The 14,416-nt window shown below is 42.9% G+C and overlaps 1 protein-coding gene across 9 annotated transcripts in view; it reads right to left on the bottom strand.

The window, feature by feature from the left end:
• Window positions 1-14,416, bottom strand: part of nfasca (neurofascin homolog (chicken) a) — a 176,415-nt gene that overhangs the window by 68,276 nt on the left and 93,723 nt on the right. For all 9 annotated transcript variants that reach the window (XM_026307143.1, XM_026307142.1, XM_026307152.1 and 6 more), the window contains one exon: window positions 4,034-4,097. The gene's annotated coding sequence lies outside the window, so the exon portion shown is untranslated. The remainder of the gene's footprint in view (window positions 1-4,033; window positions 4,098-14,416) is intronic.

A 14,416-nucleotide genomic window follows, 5' to 3' on the forward strand; every position in this document is an offset into this window, starting at 1 on the left:
AGGGAGAAAGCACAAACTAGAGGAGAGAGAGAGCACAAGGTTAGTGACATTAAATGGTGGAATATACATGTGAGGTGGGAGGAGAGTAAGAGAGGGGAAGGGAAAGGAACGAAAGGGAAGGGGGAGGTTAGGGTTGGGGAGCTCATTGCACCGATGGTCCTCGTGTAGTCTAGGCCTATAGCAGCATAACAAAGGGATTGTTCAGGGTTACCTGAAGCCAGCCCTAACTATACGCTTTTGTCAAAAAGGAAGGTTTTAAGTCTAGCCTTAAAAGTACAGAGAGTGTCTGCCTCCTGGACCCAGACTAGGAGCTGGTTCCACAAGAAAGTCGCTTGATAGCTAATGGCTCTGCCTCCCATTCTACTTTTGGAAACTCTGGGAACCACAAGTAGACCTGCCAACTGAGAGCAAAGTGGTCTATTGGGATAATATGGCACTATGAGGTCTTTAAGGTATGAAGGAGCTTGATCAAGAAGGGATTTGTATGTGAGAAGAAGGATTTTAAATTCTATTCTGTATTTTACAGGGAGCCAATGAAGAGAAGCAAATATAGGAGAAATATGATCTCTCTTTCTAGTTCCTGTCAGGACTCTGGCTGCAGCATTCTGGATTAACTTGAGGCTTTGTATGGAGATACTGGGACATCAGGGTAACAAATGCATGGACTAGTTTCAGAGTCATTTTGAGACAGGGTGTTCCTAATTTTGGCAATATTGTGCAAGTGAAAGAGGGCAGTTCTAGAGATTTGTTTAATGTGTGAGTTAAAGGACAAGTCCTGGTCAAAAACAGCTCCACGTTTTTCACAGTAGTGCTGGAGGCCAGGGCTATGCCATCTAAAGTAGCTATAATTTCAGAAAAGCTATTTCTGAGGTTTTTAGGCTCAAATACAATAACTTCTGTTTTCTCTGAATTTAAAAGTAGAAAGTTACTGGTCATCCAGTATGTCAGTTAGACACGCTTGAAGTCTGGTTAACTGGTTTGTGTTAACAGGTTTAATAGATAGATACAGCTGAGTGTCATCTGCATAGCAGTGGTAATTAATAGAGTGCTTCCAAATGACATTGCCTAAAGGAAAGGAAACTGCAGAGAGGCGTTTTAGACTGAGTCTCTGCGGCCCAGTCCCCACTCTCGATTGGCAAACTTTAGGTTGCTAATAAACTTGGCCAAATTTCTAGAGCTGAGAGCCACACCATCCAAAGTGGGATCAGACTGGGTTTTCCCCAGAAAGTGGCCCAATTGTCTATGAAGCCCACATCATTTGCTGGACACCACCTAGACAGCCAGCGACGGAATGGTGACATGCGGCTAAATATTTCATTGCTGGTCAGATTGGGGAAGGGTCCAGAGAAAATGACGGAATCTGACATTGTTTTGGCAAAATTACACACCGACTCAACATTAATTTTAGTGACCTCCGATTGGCGTAACCGGGTGTCATTGCTGACGACGTGAATAACAATTTTTCCATATTTAAGATTAGCTTTAGCCAGCGGCTTCAGATTTGACTTGATGTCGCCCATTCTGGCCCCAGGAATACATTTCACTATGGTCGCTGGTGTCTCTAACTTCACGTTTCTGACTATGGAATCGCCAATTATTAGAGTTGGTTTCTCAGCGGGTGTGTTGCTGAGCGGGGAAAATCTATTAGAAACATGAACAGGCAGGTGATGAGCCGTGGGCTTCTGCTTAGGACAATGTTTCCGTGGGACCGTCACCCAAGCTGCTCCGGAGCTGCCCTTGTACAGTTAACAGACCCAGAGCTCGGTGGCTCCACACTTGCTAACAGGGCTAGGCTAGCTAGCTTTTGTTCAAAGATGCGGAGCCACGCTTCCAAATCATCGATCCTCACCACCAAAGCTAGTATAATCTTGCACTTATTACAAGTATCATTATCACTAAAGGAGGCAGTGGAATAACTACAGGCTTTTGTTTTATCTGATGTCAGTTCATGACTGAACCTTCCACTTATTAAGACTCTAAGACATGGACATAAGACCCATGTCATACTTAACCTCTGTGTTTTTTTTGGCTTCATGCCTGTTTTTCCTTTGGTGTTTTTTTATCCACTGTTTCTGTGCAGAACGCCAAACACACACACACACTGCTGTTCTGATGACTGATGCAAGTCGCAGTGTGGATTAAATGTTTCTGTTTTCACATATAAACTCCGGACAATGTCATGAGAATCACATCCAGAGTCTGGAGTTGTCATTGTAAGACACAGCAGAGCTCACACAAGAGGGTGGACTGAAACACTGATTCAGGCCATGGATTTGACATCCCAGGTCACTTTGTAAATGCGAGCGATATTGGTGGATAAGGTGGACAGTTTCTATGTATTGTGGTTGCCATGCAGTGTGGTTGCTATGCACTATGGTTGCTATGTACCATCCATGGTTGCTATGTGTGTCACGCAGAGATGCTATGACCTTTATTGGCACCATGGAAGTTTGAGGGTTCGTCAAATTATCCTGCTGCATTATTATTGCCCACAGCCCACTGGGGAATGTTCTGGTGCTCCCTACGGTCTGTCCGCCACTGTCTCACACAACGAGAAGAGAGCTCTTAAGAGCAAAGTCCGACTAATATTCAGTCTATATTCCTCGGACAATTGCATTTTTACATGCAGCTCACCACGATAATGTCTAGCACTGTTCAAGTGAATTCTGAATCAGAGTCAGAAGCAGAATACTTTATAAATCCCTTGCAGGATCAAGGGTCATATGACACCATATAAGCTATAAAAAAGTATAGTATAGTAAAAAGTAAAGCTAAAAATAAAAATAAATTATAAAATACTATAGTAACAAACAAAATAGTCACAAAAAAAACTTGACATCTTTCAAATACAGAAAGTAGTACAAGAAATACAGAAAGACAATATTTAAATACACATATTTACATATTTTGGCTACAGGTAAGGCTTCATTTACAGATAGTACAGTAAAGATTTAACAGACTTGACGGATTGAAACTATGAACAGATGAATGGGTCAGGTTGATTGAGCAGATTGAACTTATGTACAGCCTCAATAATAGACAGACATTTTCAGAGGGAGGAGTTTGATGGCCACCAGCAGGAATGAATTCCTGTAGCACTCTATGTTGCACTGTGGGGAATGAGTCTCTGGCTAAATGCGCAGCTGTGACTGAGCAGTTTGTCACAGAGAGGGTGTGAAGAGAAGTCTAATACTGATGTTAACTTGGACAACATTCTCCTCTCTGGCACTGCTGTCAGAAAGTCCAGCTCCTCCCCCACAACATAGCTGGCCTTGAGAATGAGTTTATTGAATCTGTGGGCGTCCTTCACCCTAAGTCTGCTCCTCCAGCAGACAACGGCACTGGCTACCACAGACTCATAAAACATCCTTAGTATCATCCGGCAGATGTTGAAGGACCTCAGCCGTTTCATGTCATTTCATTAGGGTTAATGTGCCATTCACTTTTAAATTAATTGTGAAATTCTAATAAACAAGTGCCTTTTTTAATGTAAGGAAATTTGTTCAAATTTCATCACACATAAAACAGTTACTTTCATATTTTTATTACATGTGTAGCAAACTTGTTATTTCAGTTTCATATTTTGAAACATTATTTTTGATTAATTGAAAACATCAACTCATCATCGATGCATCCATTATCTATACCCGCTTATTCCTATTCATGGTTATGGGGATCTGCTGGAGCCTATCAGACAGATCACTAGTAAAGCAGGGCCACATATAGACGAACAACCACACACGCTCACACTCACTCCTATGGGCAATTTAGGATCACCAATCAACCTGGCATACTTCTTTTTGGACTCTGGGAGGAAACCGGAGTACCGGGAGAAAACCCATGCAAGCACAGGGAATAAATGCAAACTCCATACACAAAGGCCCCTGCTGGGTTTATATATATATATATATATATAAAACTGAGGTGGTGGTGAAGCAACTTTTCGGGACTGATACACTGAAGGACTCTTTTACCATAGACATAAGCACAAAGAACAGGTGAAAGCAGCTTTCCTGTAAATGTACTGACTTACTTTAACTCTGGTGGACACTTATCTTCGGTCTGTCCACCTACTGTGTCGTAACCACTTAAGAGACCTGATGAGACACAAGAAGTAAAAAAACACAATAATTTAACCTCTTGAATTATGTTTACCAAACAGTTTTGAAGGAAAGATTCACTTTAGAGTTATAAGATATGGAATCATTGTCCTCTGATACATTATTCCCAGCAAGCAATGGGTGTACAAGAGACTGTAGGTCATGCAGGTTGGGCCAAGATAAACATCAAGATAAACAGGCCAAGGTAAAGAGGGGAGAGAAAAATAATCCTTTTTCCAATGCATCGTTGTTCACTTTAAAATAATTCAGAATCAATGCGGAAAAGTTAATAATCAATTGTAATATTTAATTGAAAAAGGTCCGCTAGTCAGACACATTTTACCACTACCGGACTACAATGGCCGCACAACAAGCATGTTTAGGCTTGTATGTTTACATGTATGAGTTATGTGAGAAAATGGCAGAACAGTCAAAAACCATACGAGCAGCGCTTGCTTCATTAAAATCTAAAGTTTGGATACATTTCGGATTTTATGAAACTGAATCAGAAGGAAAACGGGACCTGGACAAGAGCCACAGGTTTCCAAGGTGTGTCAGATGAAGATTAAATATTTTGGCAACATGATAAACATCAGAAACCACCATTTAAATTTCCACCTCAAGCTGGATGAAAAGCTGCAGGCACTAATCAAAGGAGTATTCACGATGCACTCCCAGCTCTTTGTCTGAACTCAGAAGGAGTGAAAAAAAGTAAAGTTGCACATATAATTGTGAAACAGATTTCCACTACGCCGAAAAATGTATACCCAATTGAAACTAGCTGTTGTCCTTATATTTTAAGGGTTATATTGAAGAGCTTGATATCATTGGAAAGGAAACACTTTGTAGTTTATTCTGAAAAAGTCAAAATATAGCTAGGTCATACTGTACTAAGTGTACACATGAAAATTATTGAATAATCCTCACCTAATTTATTTGTGTTTTTGACTAGAACGCCCTAAATGCAGATTGTTCTGGTGAATCTAGTGACAAAATGGATTGAGTGTCACACTTGTGGACCAAAACAGGTCCAGATTTTGTCACAAAGGAACTAAAACTCAACTTTCTGCATTTTTTGTAAGACTATGCCCTTATTCTACCATTTGGACAGTCCAAAATTGGCACAATGTAACCAGATAACTTTATGGATGTTTAGAACTGTAAAACACCATATTTATTTTTATACAAATCAACAAAACTAGATAAACTACTTATAAAATTTGTTGTAGAAAAAAGATGCAAACCAGCCAATACAGCTGTACAGCGGCTGGTTGAAGCAGTTGGTTCCTCCTGTCTGGACCTTGGTCTTCTGTGTTCTTGTGTTATTTGGGTAGCAATCACTGCTTTATATAAATATTATTTAAAAAAACATGTTGACATAAATAAAAGTCTAATTTAGCCTCTAATTCTTCCTCAGAACAGCTTTATTCTGCCACAAGCCGACGCTAGCCTGCACAGTAACTGTTAGCTGTATAGCAGCTTCATTTTGCGCTGAATCACAAATTCAGACACTTGTTGTGATTTTTGTGGTTAATCACCTTGTTAGAGAACACCATGTTATGCAATAAGTACTGAAACATTGAACAGTTGGACATGTGCATTCAAAAGTTTAGAGAAAGTCAAATTAAGTTCAGCTGTAAAGGTTATAGTGCATTTTAGTGCATTTCATTTTCTGAAATTCTGAAAAAGTCAAATATCCCTAACTTTTTGTGAGTAGTGTATGTCAGTCATCATTGACAAACAATGCAACTGGCTGATTTTACTGTCATTAGAAGTTGTTTTCTCCCCCTAGGTGGTTTTGCCTGAATCATGACTCCCATTGATTTATGTACTGACTTACGCTGTAAAACGTTACAAGTTTGGTTTTGACCTCATGTGATTCACAGGAGTCTGCAGAATGTCTGTCTGTTTCTAGTGAACAAACAGCGAAATCAACTGTAAAACAAACGGGATTAAAACTTTTTAATGAGGACTGAAATTGAAGGATGGTAGTTTTATGGATTTTACTCAAAGATAATACGTCTTTTGGACTAAAAACCTGGATACATTGTTTTCCCTAGATTCTTATGAAAAAAATCATATGCAACACTTGCATATGATTGGGTATGATTGGCTTTTTTCTTCCCCGGGAGGCTGAGGAGTGTGATCCCTCTGTAGTTGGAACACACCCTCCAGTCCCCCTTCTTAAAAAGAGGAACCACCACCCTGGTCTGCCAATCCAGGGGTACTGTCCCCAAACGCCACGCGATGTTGCACAGGCGTGTCAGCCATGACAGCCCAACAACATCCAGAGACTTAAGGTACTAGGGGGCGGATCTCATCCACCCCCGGTGCTTTGCCGCTGAGGAGCTGCCGAACTACCTCAGTGACTTCGGCTTGGGTGATGGATGGATCAGCCTCCGAATCCCCGGCCCCTGCTTCACTTATGGAAGACATGTTGACGGGATTGAGGAGATCCTCGAAGTATTCTTTCCACCGTCCGACAATATCCCCAGTCGAGGTCAGCAGCTTCCCACTTCCACTGTAAACAGTGTTGGTAGAGCACTGCTTCCCCCTCCTGAGGTGCCGGACAGTTTGCCAGGGCCAACAGGTAGTCCTTCTCCATGGCCTCACCGAACTCCTCCCATACCCGAGTTTTTGCTGCCGTCACCGCCTGGGCAGCAGCATGCTTGGCCCTGCGGTACCTGTCAGCTGCTTCGGGAGTCCCACAAGCCAACCAAGTTCATCTAAATAGACTTCACAATTGTCCACACCTGACAGTACTATGTTCATCAGCCGCTGAAAAGTGGCTGGTGCATTTCTTAATCCAAATGGCATGACTGTGTATTGCAGAAAATGATCTGGAGTCACAAACGCAGAAACTTCTGAAGCACGAGGTGTCAAAGGAACTTGCCAATAACCTTTTAGCAGGTCCAGTTTTGGGACATATTTCGCGGCACCCACACGGTCGATACAGTCATTCATATGTGGCAACGGGAACGAGTCTGGTTTTATAACGGCGTTTACCTTTCGGTAGTCATTATAAAACCGAAACGTCTGATCAGGTTTAGGAACTAACAGAGATGGCGAACTCCAAGGGCTAATACTTGGGACAGCGAAACCATGGTCTAGAAGATAGTTTACCTCCTGACGCATTATTGCACGTTTTTCTGGGTGAGTACGGTAAGCATGTTGCTTAATGGGCTTATGAGTTTCAATATCAATGTCATGACGTAACACGTTAGTTTGGGTGGGGATATCATTAAAAAGTGCTAGGTTATTGTTAATGTCAGTTCGGGCGGGTTCTGGAAAATACGCTAAGTGAGAGTCTAACTGGTTCAAAATTTCCGACTTCTGAAAACGTACACAGGGGACAGAATCATGTTTGTCACTTTATCCGTCACACCTGGGTTTATATGATGGGCGGGTGACAGACACGGGGGTAACAGGAACTGGCTTAGGAGAAGAAAGTTCTTCCTTTCGACCAACATACTGTTTCAGCATGTTGACGTGACAGACACGAGAGGTTTTCTTTCGGTCTGGAGTCTGAATTACGTAGTCAGTTTCGCTAAGCTTCCGGTCAATTACGTAGGGGACAGAAAATTTTGTTTGTAAGCCGGAACCAACAACGGGCAACAGAACCAACACGCGGTCACCTGGCTGAAAAGTCAGTGTAACCGACTTTTTGTCATAATGGTCCTTCATTTTGGCTTGTGACTTTGACAATGACTCACGCGCTACATCACATGCGTGATGTAGTCTTTCTCTGAATGAACTAACATAGTCCAAAATATTCTTTTCAGGGCTTGGCTTCTCTGAAAGCCATGTTTCACGCAGCAAACGTAACGGTCCACGCACAGTGTGGCCAAAAACTAAGTCAGCTGGGCTAAATCCTAGCGACTCTTGGCAAGTTTCTCTCACGGCAAACAACAATAATGGTAAGCCTTCGTCCCAATCTTGACTTGACTCGGAGCAAAACTTTCGTAACATACTTTTCAATGTTTGATGAAACCTTTCCAGTGCACCCTGACTCTCGGGGTGATATGCACTAGACGTGCGGTGTGTGACTTTGAGCTCTGCCATGACCTGAGCGAAAACTTTCGACATGAAATTTGATCCTTGATCACTCTGAATGTGCTTTGGCAAACCAAATGTGGAGAAAATTTTCACAAGTGCCTTGACTATGGCACGAGCTTTTAATGTTCGGAGTGGCACTGCCTCGGGGTATCAAGTGGCAGCACACATTATGGTGAGAATGTATTGATTTCCGGATTTGGTTTTAGGCAACGGACCAACACAGTCAATAATGACGTGCTCAAATGGTTCCCCAATTACAGGAATTGGTTTTAATGGGGCAACAGGAATTACCTGATTGGGCTTACCTGACACTTGACATGTATGACAGGCACGACAGAATTTTACCACATCGGACTTGAGTCCTGGCCAGAAGAAGTAACGAAGAATACGATTGTATGTCTTTCGTATTCCCAAATGTCCTGCCATACTGTGATCATGTGCTAGGGTCAAAATTTGGAAACGAAAGGGTTGGGGTATTACTACCTGACAAACAGAGTCATGTACATTACCAGAGCTCGGAGTCCAACGTCGCATCAACACACCATCATTCACAAAGTAGGACACATCTCTTTTACAGTTTTCACTTTTCACAAGAGACATACAGGAAGACAAAGTAACATCAGCTTGTTGTGCCTTAATTAGCTGTTCTCTGTCCACCGACAGAGACAGTGTTTTGTCATCAGGTTGTAGTTCAACACACACAGATTCTTCTTTTTCACATTTTGTAGGTAGAACACTTGGCGGATCAGAAGTGCTCACGAAAGTATCACTGAGATCCACCAAGTTTCCAAACTTTCGTGCTTGAGCACGGGTTACAGCACACATGGGGAATACTATAGGTGAGTTTAACACAGAGTCATCTGACACACATGCGGAAGCGATCGGACTTTCGATCACTTCTGGCGACGGGAACACTTGTCCGCCAGCTAAATCATTCCCAAGGATAAGATCTATCCCTTCTATTGGCAATTCTTCTCTAATGGCAACTTTACACTTGCCTGATAGAAATTGGGATGACAGTTGAACAAAGTGTAATGGGGCACGTACCACATTCATTTCAACTCCCCACATTAAGATGTCGGACCCGCAGTAAGACTGGGCCGAGAAATGTAGTACGTCATTACGTAACAAAGACTGCTTTGCACCAGTATCTCTCAGGATAGTAATTGGTCCTTGAGTTGACTCATTTTCTAAGGAAACAAACCTTTTTGTAACAAATGGCTTAAATGCATTGTCCACTTTGTTATTTCCAACCATGCCCACAGGTGGCAGGGTAGGTAGCTTTTTGGAGAGGGATTTTTCCTCTCAACCGAGCTTAGCTCATGCCGGACTGGTGAAACAAAAACGCTCTTATGCGTTAGTGCAAACTCGTCAGCCATGACAGCAGCATTATCCAGAGATGTGACTTTCTGTTCGTTCAAATAAAGCACAATTTTCTCTGGTAACCGATTCTTAAATTCTTCCATTAGAATTAGCTCACGCAAATTGTCTAAGGTTGTAATTTTGCTAGCCTTACACCATTTATCAAAGAGAACACCCTTCTCTCGTGCAAACTACACGTCTGTGTAGCAGTTTTTTCTTTTTGTGGTGGTGGCAGCATGGAGTTTAAATTAGAGGATTTCACTATGAATCCTACTTTAGATAAGTTGGATAGGTGCCGCAAGGCCGATTTGGTGCTAATCGCCAACTTTTTTGACATGCATGTGCCATTAAATGCAAAGAAGGAGGAGATTAAACAATTCCTCATATCAAAGCTGACGGAAAGAGGGTCAGTTGGTGGGCCAACTCCTACAAATGGAGTCGGGCCGGGTGATGCAGCTGGTATTCCTACCCCACCTAAGGACCTCCCAGTCCAAGCTGGACGAACAACAGAGGAGCTAGAACTCACTCTACGGATTCGGGAGGTGGAACTGCAGAACAAAAGGTTGGAGGTGGAAGGGTTCTGGAGTTGGAGCAGGGAGCTGCTTTAGCTGCCAGTCCCTCCTTTCAGTCACCTGTTTCACGACCCCACGAAGGCTTTGATGTGAGTAGGCACATTGCTTTGGTACCACCATTTAGAGAGCTATTCTCCCACCTTTGCCATTCCCAACTATTTTGATAGAGATTTCGATTTAGAGTTAGTTAGTTAGAGATTAGGTTTTGTTTCGTTTTGTAGGTTTAGTGTTCATAGTAGTTTTCGTTGTTTTAGATTAGAAATATTTAGACACTTAGGTTACGTTTGTGTTTTGTTTTCTCCTGTTTGTTTTAGGAGTTTCCAAGCTAGCGACCTGTGATTTTGTGTTGTTTCTTTTGATTTTGAGATCGTAGGGCTCACATTTTTGTTTGAGTAGGGCTAAATTAGCGTTTTGTTTGTTTTGTACATTCTGTATTGTATTCTGTATTTTGACTGAATAAATATTCTTGTTAATTGTAGTTCGTCTAGTTCGTGTTTGTTGAGAGTGGAAGAGGTTTGGAGGAAAACTCCACAATCGTGTTACGCTGCGGCAACCCCTAGGCTGGGGCATAACAACACGACTACAAAGTCGATCATTGACCTCCGGCCTAGGGTGTCCTGGTGCCATGTGCACTGATGGACACCCTTATGCTTGAACATGGTGTTCGTTACGGACAAACTGTGACTAGCACAGAAGTCCAGCAACAGAACACCACTCAGGTTCGTATCGGGGAGGCCCAACAGTGAGAGACCTATCCCCGACCCGGTCAGGGATAGGGGGAAAACTCCAACAGGTGGCGGCTGAGCTGGGGAGCTATGAGCAAGCCCACACCAGCTCGCCGCCACTCACCACGAGCAACTCCAGAGTAGAAGAGAGTCCAGCCCCTCTCAAGGAGCTGGGTTCCAGAGCCCAGGTTGTGCGTGGAGGTGAGCCCGACTATCTCTAGCTGGTACCGCTCGACCTCCCTCACAAGCTCAGGCTCCTTCCCCCCCCAGTGAGGTGATATTCCATGTCCCTAGAGCCAGTTACAGCATCCAGGGATCGGGTCGCCGAGGTCCCCGTCCTCGACCACTGCCCGATCCACTATGCACCAGCCCCTTATGGATCCTCCTGCGGGTGGTGGGTCCACAGAAGGGCAGCCCCACGTCGCTCTTTCGGGCTTTGCCCGGCTGGGCCCCATGGGGGGAGACCCAGCCACCAGGCGCTCGCCTACGGGCCCGAACCCCAGGACTGGCTCCAGGGTGGGGCACCGGCTTCGCCATGCCGGGTGACGTCACGGTCCTCAGTTGTCGCTCCATAAAAGGTCACTGAACCGCTCTTAGTCTGGTCCATCACCTAGGACCTGTTTGCTTTGGGAGACCCTGCCAGGGGCATATAGCCCCGGACAACATAGCTCCTAGGATCATACGGGCACTCAAACCCCTCCACCACGATAAGGTGGCGGTTCAAGGAGGGGTGATATATAGATATATAGTTTGTCAGACTTTATTCAAATTTGTCCGACAATCTTTGGTAATACATCTGGAAATACAGCCCAAATACAGTTTTCGGACCACAGATGTCCCCAGGGTTAGGAACAAGTTTTTAAGAAAGTGCCGGTACAAAATAATTAATTGATTGTCCATCACAGATGTTTTAAAAGTAGCAAATATTTTATAAGGATAAAATATTTATAGAAGCATTTGATTAAAAAACGATGCATTGTGGGTCTCCAAATTGAAATTGAATTGTGGAATGCCTAAACATTCTCACCCCTAGTGAATAATGAATATGATTATAGCTAGATCTGCTGAGAAAGACAATAGAATACAGTAAGTCAGAATAGAAGATGTGCTGACTGCTCATTATTCTTTGTTAAAGCAGAGCAGACAGCAACAAACACACATGCCCCAGGACCATATGCATCACTGTTGTTTCTCCAACTCTGTGTTTTTGCACTCAAAGAGCTTTTCTATGTGCCAGCCCCATGCCCTTAAGATCGCAGTATTCTCTTTCCAGCTTTCTTTTTGTCTGCTATTGCTGCAAATATTACACATACACAGAAACTCACATTAACACACAGTCTTCCTTGAGGACACTGTGGGAATGTAAAACAAGCCAGATCGTACACTGTATCTCCAATAGTTTGTCCTACAGCGACAAAAATAATTAATTCAATACAGTGATAACATTAGATAAAAAAAATAACCAAGCCTGGTCCTTTTTAAAATACAGCATTAGTTAAAAGCTAATTTTGAGTTTTATACAGAGAAACAGATAGACTTTTCATTTAGGCATTCAGGAATATATCTTTCTGCTTCTTACCATGAAAGCACAATATACAGTAAGATTACTGTGAAAATGAACAGGTGGAGGAAACCTCTGCCTTCAATACTGCTCACTTACTGGATATAAAAGTTACATATCTGGTGAACATTGTTTAGAAAATAGTGTCAGTGTGTCCAATATTTCCTGAAAGAAAGACTTACAGCTTGTTTTGATACAGCTTTAGATTATTCAGAAACTCTGTAGTGAATGGGTTTCTCTGCAAGCTCAGTTGTTACCATGCATGGTGGCTCTGCTCAACCTCTGTCTGTTACATGGTTACATTTGTCAGTCGGTTTTACAGCTAACACTAACACACTGTATATATAGAAACAGTGTTCTCTACATGTATCTACTGAATAGCACACTATACAAAAAGGTAGAATGGGCCTCAAACCTAGAATCTTCTTTTTGTGTGGCCACACTGCTAACCACTTCAACACTGTGCCACCTACAAAGCACATTGAAAATAGATGTTTTTGTTACCTAATTTTATAAGTCTTTATATTATATGTAATGAATTTGTCATATCATGTACTTGGCTCCTTTGCTGTATAAAAAGTATACAGTGGGTACGGAAAGTATTCAGACCCCTTTAAATTTTTCACTCTTTGTGTCATTGCAGCCATTTGCCAAAATCAAAAAAGTTCATTTTATTTCTCATTAATGTACACTCAGCACCCCATCTTGACAGAAAAAAACAGAAATGTAGAAATTTTTGCAAATTTATTAAAAAAGAAAATCTGAAATATCACATGGTCATAAGTATTCAGACCCTTTGCAGTGACACTCATATTTAACTCACATGCTGTCCATTTCTTCTGATCCTCCTTGAGATGGTTCTGCTCCTTCACTGGAGTCCAGCTGTGTTTAATTAAATTGATTGGACTTGATTAGGAAAGGCACACACCTGTCTATATAAGACCTTACAGCTCACAGTGCATGTCAGAGCAAATGAGAATCATGAGGTCGAAGGAATCGCCCAAGGAGCTCAGAGACAGAATTGTGGCAAGGCACAGATCTGGCCAAGGTTACACAAGAATTTCTGCAGCACTCAAGGTTCCTAAGAGCACAGTGGCCCCCATAATCCTCAAATGGAAAAAGTTTGGAACGACCAGAACTCTTCCTAGACCTGGCCGTCCAGCCAAACTGAGCAATCGTGGAAGAAGAGCCTTGGTGAGAGAGGTAAAGAAGAACCCAAAGATCACTGTGGCTGAGCTCCAGAGATGCAGTAGGGAGATGGGAGAAAGTTCCACAAAGTCAACTATCACTGCAGCCCTCCACAAGTCGGGGCTTTATGGCAGAGTGGCCCGACGGAAGCCTCTCCTCAGTGCAAGACACATGAAAGCCTGCATAGAGTTTGCCAAAAAACACATGAAGGACTCCCAGACTATGATAAATAAGATTCTCTGGTCTGATGAGACCAAGATTGAACTTTTTGGCGTTAATTCTAAGCGGTATGTGTGGAGAAAACCAGGCACTGCTCATCCCCTGTCCAATACAATCCCTACAGTGAAACATGGTGGTGGGATCATCATGTTGTGGGGGTGTTTTTCAGCAGCAGGGACAGGACGACTGGTTGCAATTGAAGGAAAGATGAATGCGGCCAAGTACAGAGATATCCTAGAAGAAAACCTCTTCCAGAGTGCTCAGGACCTCAGACTGGGCTGAAGGTTCACCTTTCAACAGGACGATGACCCTAAGCACACAGCTAAAATAACAAAGGAGTGGATTCGGAACAACTCTGTGACCGTTCTTGACTGGCCCAGCCAGAGCCCTGACCTAAACCCAGTTGAGCATCTGTGGAGAGACCTGAAAATGGCTGTCCACCAACGTTCACCATCCAACCTGACAGAACTAGAGAGGATCTGCAAGCAAGAATGGCAGAGGATCCCCAAATCCAGGTGTGAAAAACTTGTTGCATCATTCCCAAGAAGACTCATGGCTATACTAGCTCAAAAGGGTGCTTCTACTCAATACTGAGCACAGGGTCTGAATACTTATGAACATGTGATATTTCAG

This window comes from Mastacembelus armatus, chromosome 5 (assembly GCF_900324485.2).
Source record: "Mastacembelus armatus chromosome 5, fMasArm1.2, whole genome shotgun sequence".
Classification (NCBI taxonomy): domain Eukaryota; kingdom Metazoa; phylum Chordata; class Actinopteri; order Synbranchiformes; family Mastacembelidae; genus Mastacembelus; species Mastacembelus armatus.